This window comes from Apium graveolens, chromosome 6 (genome assembly GCF_009905375.1).
Source record: "Apium graveolens cultivar Ventura chromosome 6, ASM990537v1, whole genome shotgun sequence".
NCBI classification, from domain to species: Eukaryota; Viridiplantae; Streptophyta; class Magnoliopsida; order Apiales; family Apiaceae; genus Apium; species Apium graveolens.
The window spans coordinates 220,059,214-220,078,755 of NC_133652.1; the positions used below are offsets into that span (position 1 = coordinate 220,059,214).

Below are 19,542 nucleotides of genomic sequence, written 5' to 3' on the forward strand. Positions count from 1 at the left end.
AGAAAAATAATTTCTTGAAGCATAACTATAAGAGTGATTTTAAGAGGTTTTGGAGGTCATAAACTCGAGAGGAGATCCGTCATGGACTCTCTCAAGTTCGACCACCACCGGCCATGATCCAAAGGAGAGCCGGTGGGTTTTCCATGATGTGATTGTTGGATTTTAATGTTGCATGTTATGATTTTTTGAAAACTTGAAAAAAAGGGTTTTGTTTCTTTTGTTGAAAATTGAGTATGTGATTGGTAAAATGATTTCCTTGGTTGTAAAATGAATGTGTGCAAGTGATTGTTGCTTAGAAAATCAAATTTTATGATTTGCATGTGAGTTTTGCTTCGGCTTTATGCTAATAAAAAGGGAAATTGAATTTTGTGACTTGATCTTGGTATGAACTAAGCTTAATTAGTAGGAAATAAAGTTGCATGTTGATTTAAAAGAGGAGTTAGTGATGCATGTCAATGTTTGGTTCTTGGATTGTGAGTTTTTGAATTTTTGCCGAATAGAAAATGGGTTTAGAAGAGATTGATTTGTGATTAAGTGAATGCATGCATGTTGATTGAATAATTTGATTAAGGTTTGAGTCATTATGTGATGTTTGGCTTTGTGCTACGAAAATCTTGATGAAAATGAGTTAAATGACTAAGTTAAGGCTTAAAACAAGTTAAAAATGTGATATAGGACTTTGCATGTCAAGATTGATCTTTGTATGTGTGTTTTCTTGATAAACCCGAATGGGTTGAATCTTTAAAGTGGTTTGTTGTGAGTAGACTTGATTAAAGTAATGATGGATGGTGATTAGACTAATAAGGAATGAATTATTGTTGCATGCTAAGTCTAGGTTCGAATTTTTGAGTTAATAAGAAAGGAAATTGAATTTGGTGAGATAATCTTGGTAAACACTAAGTTTGTATGATTTAAAATCAATTGCATGATAGTTTTAAAGGAGATCAATGAGTGCATGCTAGTAATTAGTCTTGGAGTTGAAAATTATGTTCTTGCCGAATGAAAACAAGATAAAAAGGGGATAACTTGGTGATTAAGTGTATGCATGTTGATTTGATGGATTGATTAAGTTGAAATCACTAAGTAGTGCATGGTTTGGTGACTTAATGAATGGAATAATTTAATAGGGGATTAAAATAAGAAAGAAATGTGGTATATAACCTTGCATGTCAAAATCTATTTTTGCATGTTTGATTCTTGATTGTGATAAGTGTTAAGGCCGAATAGGCCATAAGAAATAAAGGTCAAAACTTGATTTTTGGTAATTGAAAGAATGATTGAGTGTTATATGTGAAAATCTTTGATTTTGCTTGATTGGATTGTTGTTTTGATTCGAATTAAGGAATAAAAGAAAAGGGAATTAAGTCGATTGATATAAGTGATAGTATGCACGTAAATGTTTGGTTGTGAATGTGTCTAGTACTCATAAAAGAGTCGTGTTAGTTTGATTTAAGAAATAGCCTAGGTCAAGCGAGTACGCTTTGATTGCTAGGTATATAAGGATATGAAAACTATGAGAAAGAATTGTGTTATGTGCTATGTGCTGTGTGCTTATTTGTATAAGCTATACTCGTATAGTTCGAGTCAAGAATATAATCGAGTTATCGTATAGAGTGATCGTTCCGGGAACGAGAGTTGGGAATCTAATTAAGATTTCTGGTTTTATTGTAGATTCGGAGCGTGAGGGCATTCGGGCTAGGAAAGGGAAAAGTATACTAGGTGGCAGTAGTTCAACCCTCAGGAAAGCAATTTCAGGCAAGTAACTCTGATTACTTGTATAAATGATTGTAAAGGAAATGTTGTTCATACCATGTAGAGTATTGAACTGTTAAAGTATGAAACCCTTGCTTTATGAAACCCTGATATTGATTTGAAGTACCCTTTGTTCTTGATAACCTGTTATTGATAATCCTATTGATTTCTCCCGTTGATAATCTGCCTTTCTGTTCAAGTTTCCCATAATGCCATGGTCATATTGAACCTTTAAATTATCTTGGATAACTCTGTTAATGATACCCCGTTTCTCTTGATCGCCCTAATGATCCCTAAGTTATTACTGATCCTTCAAATTTAGTACCTTATTACCTTTGATGCAGAATCCTTGAGAATTGTTCCTTGCGTATCTTTGATTCACTCCCTGAACTTTGTTTCTTTTAAAATCTGAATTAAGAATGAGTTTCGACTTGAAAGAGTCCGAATGATTTCAAAGGCTTGGTAATGATAAAATGAATTTTAGAAAACCTATTTGTTTTTCCAACTCAAGGTTTTCCGAATGAATTCCTGATGGATTGGATTGAGACGTAAGAGGCTAGTGGGACTAGTCCAGTCATGGTAAGAGGCTAGTGGGACTAGTCCAATTTAAGGCAGAAATTATGTCGAATGGTACCTTAAAGACCGGAATGGAGGTCGATACGGGCTGATCACCCGTATATAATGAAATGGAAAGATAAGTGATCCAATCAAGGGTTCTAAATGATTATTTAAAAGGGAACTGAAACTTTTCTTCAGTAAATTGATTTTTGGAAATGAAAATGGTTTATACTGTTTTGAAAAGAGTTGATTATGTTATTGTGGAGCTTAAAGCTCAGAACCCTGATTCCTGAAATTGTTGATCATATGAATGATTCTATATCTTGAAATACTGTTGCTTTCCTCTACCGAAAGATCTATTTTGATCCTATAATGATTTGTGTTGAATGTCGGCTTTCATCCTGTTTCGAGCCTTGTTTCTTGAAAGCCCAACTATTCTTCGGATACCTTTCCTTATCTCAAAGAAAACAAAAATGAATATACGGAAATCTGCCGCCTAGATTAGCTAAAATAGAATGCCCTAGTTTGTTCAAAGCATATTGAGAATTGTTATTGTAGAACTGCTATTTAGTTACTTGCTGAGTTTTATACTCATTGTTTTGTCTTAATCTAACCATGGCAGTTAAGCAAGAAGATGGCCAGGCTTAGGCGCACTACTCGTAAGAGCGTACCTGGTGTTCCCTACCGTGTTGAGGGCTTCCAGTTGCCAGAGCAGGTAGTACAGGTTATGAGTGAGCTCACGCCTAGTAAGAGGTGTTTAAAGATACAATGGGTTATCTGTCGGTTCCCAGCCGGAATCGATATTGATTATTTAATAATATTTTGGGTTTGTAAGTTATATTCGTTGATTGGTAGTTGTAATCTTGTCTCATACTTTATCCTGTTGATCCTGTTAGTAGTTAATCGGGGTTTATGCATATTTAATTAGTAGATTAGAGGTGTGTGAGTCCTCATTTCCTAACCCCGAGATTGAGGTCGTCACAAGTTGGTATCAGAGCTACAGGATCTAGTCCCTGAGACAAGTTAGGTTTTAAAAAGGGGTATTTTGGGAATATATCTATATCGCGAGAGAGTTCGACTCATGTAGAGTTGAGTTAGACTATTAGGTATAGTCTAAGGAAAGTGTTTGATTGGTAAAGCAGAAACTAGAGTTAGGGTGTGAGTTAGCTGGAAGCTTTATTTGACCCTAACATTGTTTCTTGGTTGCTGTTTTATGTTTTCTCTCAGGATCCTAGTAGTGGTAGTGATTCAGACTCAGAGATTAGCTTGACTGGTACCCCTGTGGACCCTATTCCACCCTCTCCAGAGGAGCCTGTATATGTTAGTTCAGACCCAGAGGAGGACCCTTCTGAGAGTAGTGAGATCCCCATGCAGATTTCACCCTTGAGGCTTGATTCTGAGACCCCTGCCCCTGAGCCAGAGTCGGAGATGCCTAAGACTGTTCCTGTCAGTATTGGTGGCAAGTTAGCTCAGGACCGAGACTTTGTGTACTCCCGCATTCCTGAGTTGGGAGCTTTGGTAGATAGGTTGATTCGAGACTCTAGGCAGAGGACCTCAGTGGTGGTGGAGGAATGGAGAGCTAGGATTCAGTTGGTGGAGCAGGTTGCCAGGAGGAGATTGGATGAGGGACCATCCACTAGTGATGCTGATGCTGAGGCCCGGAGGCTATATAAGATCATTCGCTGGATGTTGGTTGTGTTGAGAGAGATCCTAGATGATTAGACGGGACTGTTGGTTGAGCCCGTAGATTGTTGTTGTTGTTTTCAGCACCGGTAGGCTTTGGGATACTTGGTCAGATGCCGGGATCCCTTTTTCATTTACCTTGTTGTATCTCAGACCAGTGTAGTAGTAGTAGTAGTAGTTGTTGGAAGTTAGGGGTAGATAGGGGGATGTTTTCCAGTTTTTCCTCTGTTTAACCCTGCTATTTATTGTACCTTGTTTCAGAACCTTAAAATCCAGAATATTTCCTATGTAACCCTTGATTTAAATAAATCTATTATCTTGCTTCCTTTTGTGCACCTTGTTTATCTTATAAACTGTTCTCAATGCCATGTTTTAAATATAGCTATGTTTTCATACAACCATGTCTAAAGATCGTAAAACCCTATTTCGTGCCATGATAAAACAACACTGATATGAGAATTATGTAGTAATAGGTTTGCATGTGCAAATTGGGTAAAACTTAAAACCCACAAAAGAGATTTCATAAAAATTGTTGTTATATATGCCTTGCTATCGTATTGCTAAGTAATTGCTCAATCAGGTTTGTAAGAAATGGCCAACTCACCAGATCACCAAGAAGAAGAAATTCCCACCCAAGACCCAGAAATAAACCCAGAAACCACTTTGATGAGCAGACTTGCTCAGCTTTTGCAACAACCTGTGGCCCCAAAAGTTAGAAATTTCAAGCACTTTCAATCTGTTCATCCTCCAGAGTTCTTAGGTTTTCCAGATCCGATTAAAGCACAGTCGTGGTTGAGAGAGATGGAAAAAGCCTTTGAGCTAGCCGAAGTTAAGGACGATAAGAAAGCTCAGTACGCAAGTTATTATTTGAGGGATGAAGCAAGTTTCTGGTGGGAGTCTTCTAAGGCGTTGTTGGAAGGCAAAGACTTATCTTGGGAGAAGTTTACTGAGATGTTTCTGGAAAAATATTTGCCAAGTTATATGCAAGATCAGTTGGAGATGAAATTTTTGGATCTTAGACAGGAGGAAATGTCGGTAGCAGAATATGAGGTGAATTTTTTGGAGTTGGCGAGGTTCGTGCCAGAGTACGTGAATACTGAAGCAAAGAAGGCTAAGAGGTTCCAGCAGGGACTTAAGCCATGGATTAGGAGTCAAATAGCAATGTTGGAGATCAAGAACTATGCTGCCTTGGTTCAAAAGGCAATGATAGTGGAAGGTGAGCGGGAAGCTGCTCGAAGAGAAAATGAAGGAAGAAAGAGGAAGTTTGAAAGCTCTGAGCAAGAGCAAGGAAGTTTCAAGTTCAGAGGAAAGTTTGGAAAGAATGGTGGAGGTCAGAACAAAAAGTTTCAGAAGTTTAGACCCGGGAATGGAGCTCAGAAGAACCGTTTCCAGAAAGCTGGACAACCGGGAAAGGATAGCAGGCCCCAGATGCAAGAATGCAGGAACTGTGGAAAGAGACACCCGGGGAGGTGTAATAAGCTGGATATAACATGTTTTAAGTGCAACCAGAAGGGGCATTATTCTTCAGAATGTTCAAATGAAATAAGGAAGCCTGACTTGGCTTGTTTCAAGTGTGGCAAGGTAGGCCATATGGCTAGAAATTGCAAGGAGCCTGTGCAGAAGGCTAATGTTCTCAGAATTGCTGGACCGCCGTCTCTCCCAGCACCATCAGCTCAACCCAGAGCTAGGACCTTTAACATGTCAATGAAAGATGCGGTGCAAGATGTGGATGTGGTAGCAGGTATGCTTGTTATAAACTCAGTAGAAGTAAAAGTTTTGATGGATTCTGGAGCAACCAGATCTTTTATTTCTGAAAGCATTCTTGATAAGTTAAATTGTGTTGCGTACCCTCTAGAGCCTAATTTGATTATAGAGGTAGCAAATCAAGAGAAAGTTGTTGTTAATAAGATTTGTCCCGATTGTGATGTGTCTATAGAAGGTCGGCACTTTTCTGCTGACTTAATTCCTTTTAAGTTAGGAGAATTTGAGGTTATTCTAGGAATGGATTGGTTGTCAAATCATGAGGCGCAAATAGAGTGTAAAAGTAAGAAAGTGAAGTTAAAAACCAAGGATGGTGAGGAAGTGATATTTAAAGGAAAGAGGCAAGAGAAGAAATTTCTAACGGTTATTGAGACGAGAAGATTAATGTGTCAAGGATGCGAAGTTTATTTGGCTCATGTCGTGGACGTGGAGAAAGAATCTGTAAGGATCGACGATATTCCGGTAGTAAGAGATTTTCCGGACGTGTTTCCTGATGAATTGCCTGGACTACCTCCAGACAGAGAGAACGAGTTTACGATTGAATTGGCTCCTGGTACGGAACCAGTGTCGAAAGCTCCCTATCGCATGGCGCCGGTTGAGATGAAGGAATTGGCAGCTCAGTTGTAAGAGTTGTTGGACAAAAGAGTAATCCGACCGAGTGTATCCCCGTGGGGCGCACCGGTGTTGTTTATAAAGAAGAAGGATGGAAGTATGCGATTGTGTATCGATTACCGTGAACTGAATAAGTTGACGATCAAGAATAAGTATCCTCTACCGTGGATCGATGACTTGTTTGACCAATTGAAAGGAGCTTCGTGTTTCTCAAAGATTGATTTAAGATCTGGGTATCATCAACTAAAGATCAAAGTGGAAGATATACCCAAGACAGCGTTCCGAACAAGATACGGACATTATGAGTTTTTGGTGATGGCATTTGGCTTGACGAATGCGCCAGCTGCATTTATGGATCTTATGAACAGAGTGTTCAAGCAGTATTTGGACAAGTTCGTGATTGTGTTTATTGACGATATACTTATTTATTCCAAAACGGAGGAAGATCATAAGGAGCATTTGAGGATTTCCTTGGAAATTCTGCGAAAAGAGAAGCTGTATGCAAAGTTTTCAAATTGTGAATTTTGGCTAAAACAAGTGCAATTTCTTGGACATGTAGTTAATAAAGAAGGATTTAAAGTGGATCCAGCCAAGATAGAAGCTGTAATGAATTGGGAAAGACCCAAGACTCCGACGGAAGTCAGAAGTTTTCTGGGATTAGCCGGATACTATAGAAGATTTGTGCAAGATTTCTCAAAGATCGCAGTTCCATTGACAAAATTGACGAGAAAGAATGAGAAGTTCGTTTGGACAGAAAAGTGTGAGGAAAGTTTTCAAGAGTTAAAGGAGAGATTGGTAACCGCCCCTGTGTTGGTATTACCAGATGATAAAGGTGAATTTGTGATATTCAGTGATGCTTCCTATAAAGGACTTGGATGCGTGTTAATGTAACACGGGAAGGTAATAGCATACGCGTTAAGGCAACTCAAACCGCACGAGCAAAAGTATCCAACGCACGATTTGGAATTGGCAGCAATTGTGTTTGCCCTTAAGATTTGGAGGCATTATTTGTACGGGGAAAAGTGCGAGATTTATACGGACCATAAGAGCTTAAAGTATATCTTTACTCAGAAAGAACTGAATATGCGACAAAGAAGGTGGTTGGAATTGATCAAAGATTATGATTGTGCGATAAACTATCATCCTGGAAAGGCAAATGTGGTAGCTGATGCTTTAAGTCGAAAGGAAAAGTTGAATATGTTAACGTCATCGGAAGAATTAATCAAAGACTTTGAAAAGATGGAAATAGAGGTGCAAACTCCAGAATGTGGAGGTGAAGATATATAAGCAATGCTGTTTCAACCTGAAATTTTGGAAAAGATTCGATGCTGTCAAGAGCAAGTGATGAGTCGCGAAAGGAATAAGTTGACGGGAGAAGAAATTAAAGCTCAAAAGGATGGAAAAGGAATATACCGTGTTAACTCACGTATTTGGATACCTGATGTTGTGGAACTAAAGCACGAGATTTTGCAAGAAGCGCATAACTCGAGATTTTCAATTCACCCTGGAAGTACAAAGATGTACCAGGATTTGAAAGGAAATTTTTGGTGGCCAAACATGGAAAAGGAAATTGCAGAATGGATAAGCAAATGTTACACGTGCCAAAGAGTTAAAGCGGAACATCAAAGGCCAAGTGGATTGCTTCAGCCACTGGACATACCTGAATGGAAATGGGAACATATCGCAATGGATTTCGTGGTAGGATTACCTAAAACCAAGTCTAATCATGATGCAATTTGGGTGGTAATTGATCGTCTGACAAAGTCAGCACATTTCTTGCCGATAAACGAAAGGTTTTCATTAGAGAAGCTGGTCAAAATGTATCTGGATGAAATCGTGATGCGTCACGAAGTTCCTGTATCTATCGTGTCTGATAGAGATCCAAGGTTTAATTCGAGATTTTGGCGACAATTCCACGATCATTTGGGAACGAAATTGAAAATGAGTACAGCATATCATCCGCAGACAGACGGACAAAGTGAAAGGACAATTCAGACAATTGAGGATATGTTGCGAACCTGCGCAATAGATTTCAAAGGAAATTGGGACGATCATTTGCCCTTAGTTGAGTTTTCCTACAACAACAGTTATCATGCAAGTATTGGCATGCCGCCTTATAAAGCGTTATATGGAAGAAAGTGTAGATCCCCTACTTATTGGGACGAAATTGGTGAGCGCAAGTTATTTGTCCCCGAGCTAGTGCAGCAAACGAAGGAAAAAGTTGAAATGATACAAAAGAGATTAATTGCAGCTCAAGACCGACAGGCAAAGTACGCGAATCAAGAGCGGAAAGATGTGCAATTCGAAACTGGAGACAAGGTCTTGTTGAAGATATCTCCTTGGAAAGGTTTAACTCGATTTGGAAAGAAAGGAAAGCTAAGTCCAAGGTACATTGGACCATTTGAAGTATTGCGACAAGTTGGGAAAGTGGCGTATGAATTAGCGCTACCGCCGCAAATGCAACATCTGCACAATGTATTTCATGCATCTCTCCTGAAGAAGTATAATGCTGATGCGAGCCATGTGATCAAGTTGGAACCAGTAGAAATCCAACCAGATTTGTCCTATGTGGAACAACCAGTGCGAATTTTGGATCGAAAAGAAAGGACGCTTAGAAATAAAGTTGTACCTCTAGTTAGAGTGTTGTGGAGAAATCCACTAGTCAAGGAATCGACTTGGGAATTAGAAAGCGAAATGAAAGAAAAGTATCCCCATCTATTTGCTTAGATTAGATTCTGGGGACAGAATCCTTTTAAGGAGGGTAGATTGTAACGACCGAGAATTTTGCGTCGTAATTAAGAAAGTAAAGTATGTGTTATGTGATGAGATTATGTGATTAAGTGGTGATTATTTGTCTTATCTGTATACTAGAGTTAAGGAGCGTGGATAAAAACGTTCCAATTTAAAGAGTCAGCTTAGGAGTCAAGTTGTGGTTTCGGGCCGTCAGGTAGAACGGAACCCGTCCTAATATGGAAATTAAATAATATAAAATGTGAATTATAGGTGAAGTAAATGAATGAAGTATTTCATCTTAAGAGACGTGTTGATTGGCAAAGGTAATGAGAAGCGTATTCGAAACGCTGAGCGTCGGGCCGTCAGGCTGAACGTGACCCGGTACGCGTAAAAAGGGAATAAAGATTAAAGAGGGATAGATTCTATGATCAGACCTGAGTCGTTATGTGACTATATGCGTGTGATTGCTTGACTGTGTGCATGATTATATGTTCTGTGTTAATTTCTGTGAATTTTAAAGGAATTATGTGATTTACATAAGGGTTTATTTAACCTTCGTACATTTTTATAAAATCATCTGAGATGGATAAAAACATGGGATTTGTTCTGTTATCTTCGTAGAGGTCTTAGAGACTTTTTAAAAATGATAAGTGAATTTAATTGTGGGTCTTTGCATTTATAAATTGATTTTATGTGGAAAAGGTATTTATTAAAGCGAGTTTGCGAAATTCATATAAAATCAACCGCTCGCTCAAATTCTTATTATGAGTAATTGATGAAAAGCTAATTTCGAGACCTACGCGTTAAAAATGTCATTTTCAATAATTCTCGACTTTCCGAGAGAGATATATTTTGTATTTGAATTTTATCGCATTTAAGTAAAAAGAAAAGGGATGAGTGAGTAAAAGGAAGTTGGTAAATTACTAGATTGCCCTTGTTTCTAAGTGCTATATATAACCCACTTTCTTTTCTTTTCTTTCTTTTGTGCACTCATTCTCTCTTTTCTCTCTTCTCTCTTTCTTTCTCTCGTCTCTCTCCCGAACACTCTCTCTCTCTTTCACTCCCTCTCGGCCCTCTCATCTCTCATCTCTCTCACTTGCATGCAACCCCCAAATTTTACTCAAACTCAAAGATATTGCTGCCTTTAGCCTTTATTTTCGGTATACTTCTTGATTCCTATTTGCATGTAAGTATTTGCAAGGTTTTGTTGAAGTGATCACTATGGTTGTGCTTAAGAAAAACAATTTCTTGAAGCATAACTATAAGAGTGATTTTAAGAGGTTTTGGAGGTCATAAACTCTGGAGGAGATCCGTCATGGACTCTCTCAAGTTCGACCACCACCGGCCATGATCCAAAGGAGAGCCGGTGGGTTTTCCATGATGTGATTGTTGGATTTTAATGTTGCATGTTATGATTTTTTAAAAACTTGAAAAAAAGGGTTTTGCTTCTTTTGTTGAAAATTGAGTATGTGATTGGTAAAATGATTTCCTTGGTTGTAAAATGAATGTGTGCAAGTGATTGTTGCTTAGAAAATCAAATTTTATGATTTGCATGTGAGTTTTGCTTCGACTTTATGCTAATAAAAAGGGAAATTGAATTTTGTGACTTGATCTTGGTATGAACTAAGCTTAATTAGTAGGAAATAAAGTTGCATGTTGATTTAAAAGAGGAGTTAGTGATGCATGTCAATGTTTGGTTCTTGGATTGTGAGTTTTTGAATTTTTGCCGAATAGAAAATGGGTTTAGAAGAGATTGATTTGTGATTAAGTGAATGCATGCATGTTGATTGAATAATTTGATTAAGGTTTGAGTCATTAGGTGATGTTTGGCTTTGTGCTTCGAAAATCTTGATGAAAATGAGTTAAATGACTAAGTTAAGGCTTAAAACAAGTTAAAAATATGATATAGGACTTTGCATGTCAAGATTGATCTTTGTATGTGTGTTTTCTTGATAAACCCGAATGGGTTGAATCTTTAAAGTGGTTTGTTGTGAGTAGACTTGATTAAAGTAATGATGGATGGTGATTAGACTAATAAGGAATGAATTATTGTTGCATGCTAAGTCTAGGTTCGAATTTTTGAGTTAATAAGAAAGGAAATTGAATTTGGTGAGATAATCTTGGTAAACACTAAGTTTGTATGATTTAAAAGCAATTGCATGATAGTTTTAAAGGAGATCAATGAGTGCATGCTAGTAATTAGTCTTTGAGTTGAAAATTATGTTCTTGCCGAATGAAAACAAGAAAAAAAGGGGATAACTTGGTGATTAAGTGTATGCATGTTGATTTGATGGATTGATTAAGTTGAAATCACTAAGTAGTGCATGGTTTGGTGACTTAATGAATGGAATGATTTAATAGGGGATTAAAACAAGAAAGAAATGTGGTATATAACCTTGCATGTCAAAATCTATTTTTGCATGTTTGATTCTTGATTGTGATAAGTGTTAAGGCCGAATAGGCCATAAGAAATAAAGGTCAAAACTTGATTTTTGGTAATTGAAAGAATGATTGAGTGTTATATGTGAAAATCTTTGATTTTGCTTGATTGGATTGTTGTTTTGATTCGAATTAAGGAATAAAAGAAAAGGGAATTAAGTCGATTGATATAAGTGATAGTATGCACGTAAATGTTTGGTTGTGAATGTGTCTAGTACTCGTAAAAGAGTCGTGTTAGTTTGATTTGAGAAATAGCCTAGGTCAAGCGAGTACGCTTTGATTGCTAGGTATATAAGGATATGAAAACTATGAGAAAGAATTGTGCTATGTGCTATGTGATGTGTGCTTATTTGTATAAGCTATACTCGTATAGTTCGAGTCAAGAATATAATCGAGTTATCGTATAGAGTGATCGTTCCGGGAACGAGAGTTGGGAATCTAATTAAGATTTCTGGTTTTATTGTAGATTCGGAGCGTGAGGGCATTCGGGCTAGGAAAGGGAAAAGTATACTAGGTGGCAGTAGTTCAACCCTCAGGAAAGCAATTTCAGGCAAGTAACTCTGATTACTTGTATAAATGATTGTAAAGGAAATGTTGTTCATACCATGTAGAGTATTGAACTGTTAAAGTATGAAACCCTTGCTTTATGAAACCCTGATATTGATTTGAAGTACCCTTTGTTCTTGATAACCTATTATTGATAATCCTATTGATTTCACCCGTTGATAATCTGCCTTTCTGTTCAAGTTTCCCATAATGCCATGGTCATATTGAACCTTTAAATTATCTTGGATAACTCTGTTAATGATACCCCGTTTCTCTTGATCTCCCTAATGATCCCTAAGTTATTACTGATCCTTCAAATTTAGTACCTTATTACCTTTGATGCAGAATCCTTGAGAATTGTTCCTTGCGTATCTTTGATTCACTCCCTGAACTTTGTTTCTTTTAAAATCTGAATTAAGAATGAGTTTCGACTTGAAAGAGTCCGAATGATTTCAAAGGCTTGGTAATGATAAAATGAATTTTAGAAAACCTATTTGTTTTTCCAACTCAAGGTTTTCCGAATGAATTCCTGATGGATTGGATTGAGACGTAAGAGGCTAGTGGGACTAGTCCAGTCATGGTAAGAGGCTAGTGGGACTAGTCCAATTTAAGGCTGAAATTATGTCGAATGGTACCTTAAAGACCGGAATGGAGGTCGATACGGGCTGATCACCTGTATATAATGAAATGGAAAGATAAGTGATCCAATCAAGGGTTCTAAATGATTATTTAAAAGGGAACTGAAACTTTTCTTCAGTAAATTGATTTTTGGAAATGAAAATGGTTTATACTGTTTTGAAAAGAGTTGATTATGTTATTGTGGAGCTTAAAGCTCAGAACCCTGAATCCTGAAATTGTTGATCATATGAATGATTCTATATCTTGAAATACTGTTGCTTTCCTCTACCGAAAGATCTATTTTGATCCTATAATGATTTGTGTTGAATGTCGGCTTTCATCCTGTTTCGAGCCTTATTTCTTGAAAGCCCAACTATTCTTCGGATACCTTTCCTTATCTCAAAGAAAACAAAAATGAATATACGGAAATCTGCCACCTAGATTAGCTAAAATAGAATGCCCTAGTTTGTTCAAAGCATATTGAGAATTGTTATTGTAGAACTGCTATTTAGTTACTTTCTGAGTTTTATACTCATTGTTTTGTCTTAATCTAACCATGGCAGTTAAGCAAGAAGATGGCCAGGCTTAGGCGCACTGCTCGTAAGAGCGTACCTGGTGGTCCCTACCGTGTTGAGGGCTTCCAGTTGCCAGAGCAGGTAGTACAGGTTATGAGTGAGCTCGCGCCTAGTAAGAGGTGTTTAAAGATACAATGGGTTATCTGTCGGTTCCCAGCCGGAATCGATATTGATTATTTAATAATATTTTGGGTTTGTAAGTTATATTCGTTGATTGGTAGTTGTATTCTTGTCTCATACTTTATCCTGTTGATCCTGTTAGTAGTTAATCGGGGTTTATGCATATTTAATTAGTAGATTAGAGGTGTGTGAGTCCTCATTTCCTAACCCCGAGATTGAGGTCGTCACAGTTCTGCCTGAGTTAGTCCAAGTCCTGATGATTTATCTTTCTTTTTTTAATTCAGTTTTTAGATAATCATTCTTCTTAAGCAATTCATTCTTAACATACACAGTATTATCTCTCTCTGTCTGAATAGTGTTTATCTTGACTAACTCTTCTTCAAGATAGCTATTTCTGTTTTTGTACTTTAGATTTTCAGATTTTAATCTTTCATTCTCAAAAGTCCGATCTTTATAGCTAATATAAATGTTTTTCAGAAATAATCTCAACTCAGTAATATCTTCTATATCAAAAGCAAGAGTTGATAGATGTACCTTTAGTTCAGCAGCATCAGAACTGCTATCAGCATTTGCCATTTAGGCATAGTTCACCTCTTCTTCAGATTCTGAAGTGTCTGCCCAGTTTTTCTTCTTTGTGATAAGTGCCTGGCCTTTATCACCTTTTCCTTTCTGGCAATCAGGATAGATGTGGCCTCTTTCACCATAATTGTAGCATTTGACATTTGAGTTGTCTCCTCTATCAGACTTTCCTCCTTTGCCTTCAGTCTTTCTGAACCCTTTCTTGTCAGAACTTCCACCTTTCCTGGGAAACTTCTTACCCTTTCTGAATTTCTTGTAGGCTATCTTTGTGATACCTTTCACCATAAGAGCACACAGTTGCATCATCTCTGCATCAACATCCACTTCAAATAAAATTTCAGGTTCTGAATCATCATCATTAGAATCCGATGACTATGAATCAGACTATATGATGAGAGCCTTTCCTTTTGCCTTCCTAGAGACAATTGGCTTTTCTTCAGTCTTTAAAGTAACTGTCTTAGACTTCCCTCCATGCCTCTTCTTTCTTTGCTCCATCTCAAGTTCATGAGTCTTGAGCATCCCATAGATTTCATCAAGGGACATATCAGCAAGTTCATAGTTGTCTCTTATTGTAGTAGCTTTCAAATCCCGCTTTTCAGGAAGAGCTAGTAGGAATTTCAGATTTGAATCTTCTGGATCATATTCCTTATCCACTAGTGACAGATCATTCAACAGCTTTGTGAATCTGTCATATGTATCAGTTAGTGACTCATCAGATTTTGAGTCAAAGTGCTCATACTCCTGTGTGAGTATTGTCTTCCTGTTCTTTTTGATGGCATTGGTTCCTTGACATCTCATTTCCAATGCATCCCAGATTTCTTTTGTAGTCTTGCATCCAATCACCTTGTTTCACATGACATTGTCAAGTGCACTATGAAGCAAGTGTCTTACTTTTGCATCCTTGCCTAGTGAAGAGATGTCTTCGGTGGTGAGTTCTCTCTTTTCTTTAAGAATCATCTTTTGTGGATCATTCCCAACTGCAACAGAAAGCTTTGTGGGCTTGTATGGACCATCATAAATTATGTCTAAATATTCTGGATCTGTAGCTTCCAGAAACATGGCCATCTTCACACTCCATATAGGGTACTCAGACACCCTGAGCATAGGAACCCTGATGGTTTCATATCTACTGGTGTTTTGAATGGGTTAAACCTTTGCAGGTTCTTGAGGGTCTTGTGTTTTTGATTGATCAGACATGATTGATTGTTTTTTTGGATCTTAACTGTTTGTAAGCTTAAAATATTGGCTCTGATACCACTTGTTAGGCCTCAATGATACTATAGAAGGGGGTTGAATATAGTATCTACAATCAATTCGATTATAAACACAAGTATGTAACAGAAAACAAGTTTATTCAATATATCAAACTCTGTTGTAGTCGGTTTAATCTACTCTCTCAGTGATGTATGATATCACTAAGAGCTGTTAGGGTTACAATGAATAATATTCTCGTGAATGATAACACATATAGTGTAAACCCTAATCTGTGTTTATATACTACACAATTACAAGATATATCCTAATTGATATGATATGTTCAGTTACCTAAAATACATCAATCAGAGATTTTCTATTGTAGTCCTTTAGCTGTACAACTCTCCAAGCATATCTTCTTTTTTTTAATCCAGATCCTCTCATATAAATCAGCCTCTTTTCATCCCTGAAGTGTATCCGCACTTAAGTTCTGATGTAAGTCCTGATAGCTTAAGTTCTGATAACTTCCTGTCTTCAGTAAGTTCTAATTTCCAGTTAAGTTCTGATAGTAAGTTCTGAAACTAAACAAATAAGATTAGACATGACATCACAAATATATCTAACAGTATAATTCAGTTGAGCACCATTTAGGGTCTTGCTAGCGTAGTAGACCATATGAAATATGTTGTTCTTCCTCTTCCCAAGAACTGCTCCAACTACATAGTCACTTGCATCGCGCATCATCTCAAAAGGTTCAGACCAATTAGGTGCAGTTATGACAGGTGTCGTGATTAAACTCTTCTTCAATGTTTCAAATGTTGCAAGGCACTCGTCATCAAACTTAAAAGGAACGTCTTTCTCTAGAAAACAACATAATGGCTTCGAAATCTTAGAGAAGTCTTTAATGAAATGCCTATTGAAACCCGCATGACCAAGAAAATTTGCAAATTCCCTTAACAGAAATAGGTAGAGGAAGATTTTCAATGACCCCCACCTTGGCTTTGTCCACCTCAAGACCCTAACTAGAAATCTTGTGCCCAATAATAATGCCCTGTCGCACCATAAAGTGGCATTTCTCCCAATTGAGAACCAAATTGGTCTCAACACACCTCTTGAGAACGTGTCCAAGATTTTTCAAGCATTCATCAAAAGAATCGCCAAATACAGAGAAGTCGTCCATGAACACCTCCACATTCTGGCCAATCATATCGGAAAATATGGCCATCATACATCTTTGAAATGTGGCTGGTGCACCACATAGACCAAAAGAAACTCATCTGAAGGCGAAAGTACCAAATGGACAAGTGAATGTAGTCTTTTCCTGATCTTCTGGAGCGATACAAATCTGATTGTAACCTGAATAGCCATCCAGAAGACAGTAGTACTCGTGACCAGCCAATCTATCAAGCATCTGGTCAATGAAGGGTAAAGGGAAGTGATCCTTCGTAGTGGCCTTGTTCAGCTTCTTGTAGTCCATGCAAACTCTCCAACCTATGACAGTTCTTGTAGGAATAAGCTCATTCTTCTCATTTGCTACCATAGTAATTTCACCTTTCTTTGGCACACATTGAACTGGGCTCACCCATGAACTGTCAGAAATAGGATAGATGATCCCTGCATCTAGCCACTTAAGAATTTCCTTCTTCACTACCTCCTTCATGATTGGGTTAAGTCTTCTTTGCTGCTCAACCGTAGGCTTGCTACCTTCCTCTAGCATAATTTTATGCATGCAATAAGAAGGGTTGATTCCCTTGATATCTTCTATAGTCCAACCAATTACCGATTTGAACTCTCTCAGAATCCTCAAAAGCTTTTCATCATCACTACATGAAAGTTCAGATGCAATAATAACAGGCAAAGTAGATGCATCACCTAAAATGCATACCTCAAGTGCTCAGGTAAAGGCTTAAGCTCAAGAGTGGGAGCTTCCTCAATAGATGGCTTGACGCGTTTAGGAGCTTTGTTCAATTCCTCCCTTCCAAGAGATTCAAAAGGCATATCAATCTTCCTTTTCCATGGAGAAGCATTCAAGTATTGTAATTGTTCTTTACCTTCATCATCTTCACTATCTGAATTCCCCAATAAGGCCTTTTCAAAGGCATCAGACCTTAGCAATTGATCAAGTTCCAAAGTCACCAAAGAATCGACCAACTCTACCTTGGAGCACTCCTCATTTTCCGTAGGAAATTTTATAGCATTGAACATATTAAAAGCTACATCCTGATCCAGCACTCGCATTGTGAGCTCACCCTTTTACACATCTATCAAGGTTCAGCCAGTTGCCAAGAAAGGTATTCCCAAAATTATGGGAATCTTCTTATCCTCCTCGAAATTAAGAATGATGAAATTAGCAGGGAAGATGAGTTTATCAACCTTGACCAAGACATCCTCCACAATACCTCGCGGATATGTAATAGAACGGTCGGCCAATTACAAAGTCATATAAGTTGGTTCTGGATCAGGTAAGTCCAACTGCTTGAAGATTGACAAAGGCATCAGATTGATGCTAGCTCCCAAGTCACATAAGCATCTGTCAAAAGACATTTTTCCAATAGTACACGGAATAGTGAAACTTCCTGGATCTTTAAGCTTCGGAGGCAACTTCTGTTGCAGCACAACACTGCATTCCTCCGTGAGAGAGATTGTCTTTAAATTATCTAGTTTCACTTTATGGAGAGAGAATACCTTTTATAAACTTTGCATAACTAGGCATCTGCTCAAGAGCCTCAGTAAAAGGTATCTTGATATGAAGTTTCTTGAACACCTCCAGAAACTTCTCAAATTGCTTGTCCAGCTTTTTCTTTTACAGCCTCTTAGGAAAAGGTGGTGGAGGATAGATTTGTTTCTCCCCTGTATTACCCTCAGGAGGAGTGTGCTCAATAATAGTCTTCCTTGGTTCCACTTCTACTTCCTGCTGCTCTTCTTCTTTCTCGGCCCCAGCTTCTTCATTCAACGCTTGAGTTTGTTCGGGATTTGCAACCTTTCCAGACCTCAAGGTGATAGCCTTTACCTGCTCCTTAGCTTCCTTCCTTCCTGGCACTTCAGTGTCACTAGGTAGTGTACCAGGCTGACGATTTAGCAAGACATTGGCAATTTGCCCAATTTGATTTTCCAAGGTCTTGATAGAGATGACTCTTGCACATAAGCTTCAACTCCTCTAATTCAGATTTTTCATTGGCTTGTTACAGTTGAAATTGTTGTCTTGGTGCATATTGCGGTTGCTGAAAACCAGGGGGGTTGTACTGCTTAGATGGATACTGCTGATAAGGCTGTTGAACCACATTCTGAGCGTTGCTCCAACTGAAATTAGGATGATTGTGGTTATTGGGATGATAAGTGGCTGGCACAGGTTGCTGCGAGACGCTGAAAGTTGCTCACGAACTGAGCTGATTCACTAGAAATTCCGCACTGATCAGTCTCATGGGCACCAGCACAAAGCTCACAGACAATAGCGATATTATTAACCACATAATTAGCCAAAGTGTCCACTTTCATCATCAAAGCCTTAAGCTGGGCAGCTATAGCAGTTGCTGCATCCAACTCTAGAATTCCTGCTACTTTTCCCTGAATCAGTCTCTGGGAAGGATTCTGGTACTCATTAGCAGCCATCAGTTCAATCAATTCATAAGTTTCATCATAGCTCTTAGCCCCCAAGGCTCCTCCGGATGGTACATCGAGCATCGGTCTAGAAGTAGCTCCCAATCCATTATAGAAACAGTTAATAATCATCCAATTAGGCATGCCATGGTGTGGGTTTTTCCTTAGCATCTCCTTATATCGATCCCAAGCCTCACACAGAGATTCTCCAGTTTGTTGAGCAAACTGAGTAAAAGCATTCCTGATTGCAGCAGTCTTCGCCATAGGGAAGAATTTAGTGAGAAACTTTTGAGCAAGATCTTCCCAAGTGGTGATAGACCCTGCTGGTAGAGAATGTAACCAGCACTTAGCTTTATCCCTCAGAGAGAATGGGAAGAGTCGCAGCTTGATAGCATCTTCAGTCACATCATTGAACTTGAAAGTGTCACAGGTCTCGATGAAATCCCTGATGTGCATGTTGGGGTCTTTAGTAGGAGAACCCCCAAACTGAACTGAGTTATATATCATCTGAATCCTGCTTGACTTGATCTCAAAAGTGTTAGCCCTGACGGTTGGCCTGATAATGCTTGACTGAATGTCATTGATCTTAGGCTGAGAATAGTCCATCCAAGCCTTAAGATTTTCTGATTAATCTCCCATCTCTACTAAAACTGGTTCCTCTACTTTCTCTTCTTCTTCCAACTTCTTTTCTTCTTCAAAAACTTCCTTTCAAACTACTATAACTTCTTCCTCGGCTTTATCCAGTGTTCTCTTATAAGTACGCAAACGCGTATGT

The 19,542-nt window shown here is 38.2% G+C and overlaps 1 non-coding gene across 1 annotated transcript; it reads left to right on the forward strand.

The window, feature by feature from the left end:
* Window positions 1-18,909: 18,909 nt before the first annotated feature.
* Window positions 18,910-19,016, forward strand: LOC141670196 (small nucleolar RNA R71). Its single transcript, XR_012554438.1, has one exon. It is a non-coding gene; the product is annotated as a small nucleolar RNA R71 (small nucleolar RNA).
* Window positions 19,017-19,542: the final 526 nt, after the last annotated feature.